The sequence below is a fragment of the Octopus sinensis genome, linkage group LG17 (assembly GCF_006345805.1).
Source record: "Octopus sinensis linkage group LG17, ASM634580v1, whole genome shotgun sequence".
NCBI lineage: Eukaryota > Metazoa > Mollusca > Cephalopoda > Octopoda > Octopodidae > Octopus > Octopus sinensis.
Genome location: NC_043013.1, coordinates 9,880,448 through 9,882,947, shown reverse-complemented (window position 1 = coordinate 9,882,947; position 2,500 = coordinate 9,880,448).

The window sequence follows — 2,500 nt, the reverse complement described above, 5'->3', positions numbered from 1 at the left end:
GGGATTCGAAATCACAGCACAGAATTTCGAAACAAATGCTACCGAGCATATTATCCGACAATGAACGATTCCGATACTTCACGAAAACAATGGTTTAACGTCTTGAAGCAAAATTTACGGACATAAACACATACATTGTGTGTGCGCGTGTTTATGTATGTGTGTATATATATATATAAATATACAAACACTAAGAATTATTTTCCTCATGGATTCACTTTTTTTATCAGGAAAAGTATAAAAATTAGCTACAAAAAAAAAAAACAGGGCAATTCATAAAGAAAAAAAAATTCTTTAATAAGCAAAATTCTTTCGATACTGCATTTCTTTTCCTTAATAAACAAACAAATATTGCTTTGATACGTTAAAATGTTTAAAAATATAAATAATAATCACATATCATAGTTATCTAAAAAAAAAACCATTTATTGTGGTATTTTAAGAATATTTCATACCTTTGTTTTCCTTTATATTTTTTCATACAAATATTCAGTCCTTTAAGAATATAATTTGACCACACCAGATTCCAATTTACAGAGTTTCAGTTTGCTTTAGAATAAGGTGTTTCTAAGGCAAGAATGTAAAAAAAATAAAAACAATCGAGAAAAAAAACTCCTCAAGAACAACAACGAATATAAACATCTAAAAAGTAAAAAAAAAAGCTACGAAAAACAAATAAAATCGATTTGGTGTATATAATTTTAGGCTATCAACACTGGACAAATAAATCGTTGAACCTTGAAAAATTTCTATTTGTCGTTGTCTAATGGGAATTCGTTTAGAGTTTAAAATTGTTTAAAAGTATTTAAAAGCTTTCTAAATTTGAAAGGAAGGCTTTTTAAATACGAATGATTCAAGGTAACGGATCCTAAATCTCCCGCTTCGCTTCATTTATGTTTTCTTTCTTTTTTTCTTCTTTTTTTTGGTATATATTAAAATAATTATGTTTTTAATGGGAAGAAGCTAGGTTTTTTTTTCATTGAATATATTATATATTTGTAGAAAAAATCTTTTGTTTTTGAGTATGTATATAAATATAGATTTATAAACGTGTATATATATATAATATTATATTATATTATATTATGTATATATATATATGTGTGTGTATATACCTATATATGTATATACACACAAACATCACCTATACATATATATATATATATTATGTATATATATATATATATATATCACTGTATGTTTTTATGTAAGTATGTACGTATCTATCTGTGTGTGTGTGTGTGTGTGTGTGTGTGTAATGTGTATGTAACGTGTGTGTGTGTGTGTGTGTGTGTAATGTTCCTGTTTCATTTTCTCTTTGTTGATCTGTTATCTTCTATAGACATTATGTGTGTCTGTGTGTTTGTATGAATACATGTTACATTAAATGACTTTACACTTAGAAGAGGAAGTCTATGTGTACCACATACATACAACACATTATATATTAACCTTTTATACATGTTGAAGGAAATCAATTTCAACGTACATACATACATACATGCACACACATATACACAGATACATAGGCATTTTCAAACAGGTACACTCACGTCCATCTTTTGTAGACGATTTAACGTTCGTGTTACATGCAACTTATCATTCAGGCTAACAACATCAGCTGTCAACTTGGATGAATTTTGAGCGAATTCTATTCTGTTGCTACCATTCTGGTCAGGTTTCCGGTTCTGATATACCTATATCAATCTCAGTCTCTACATCAGTTATGGGCACTTGGTTTCTGATCTAATTTAAAGACGAAACAAAAAATATACGAGCGGGTGTTGAAAAGTTCCTGGACTTGAACAAAAGAAAATACAGGAGGGTCAGTTGGCTATGGTTTTATGCAACATATTCCCCTCTCAGATTCCCATATTTATTGCAGCAGTCCTTCAGTTTTTCTAAACCCTATGAAAGAGCTGGGAAATTTGGGTCTTCAACCACGCCTTTCACGATACCCTTAAAGCCAGGGACTTTTCAGGAGCCCGTCGTTTACAGCATGTAGACGAGAAATGACAATCACTAACAAATGGTTTTATTCTTCATATTGAACACAGTGGCTATCAGCATTGTCTGTGCTGAAATTTAAAGTCAATAACAGCTTACACGTCACAGCAGAGCGACGTAGACCAGAACATCCGATACTGTGGATGTATTGTATACCGACAATGGCAAAAACGTTTGCACGCCGGGCGAAATGTGTAGCCGTATTTCGTCTGCAGTTACTTTCTGAGTTCAAATTCCACCGAGGTCGACTTTCCCTTTCATCCTTTCGGGGTCGATAAATTAAGAACCAGTTACGCACTGGGGTCGATATAATCGACTTAATCCGTTTGTCTGTCCTTGTTTGTCCCCTCTGTGTTTAGCTCCTTGTGGGTAGTAAAGAAACAAATATATAGAGAGAATTAAGCGTAAATCTCTTATGTGTGTAGTACTGGCAAGAAGATTGAGGTGACTATGCCAAAAGATAGGATTCAGTGTGGTATACATATAGAGTACA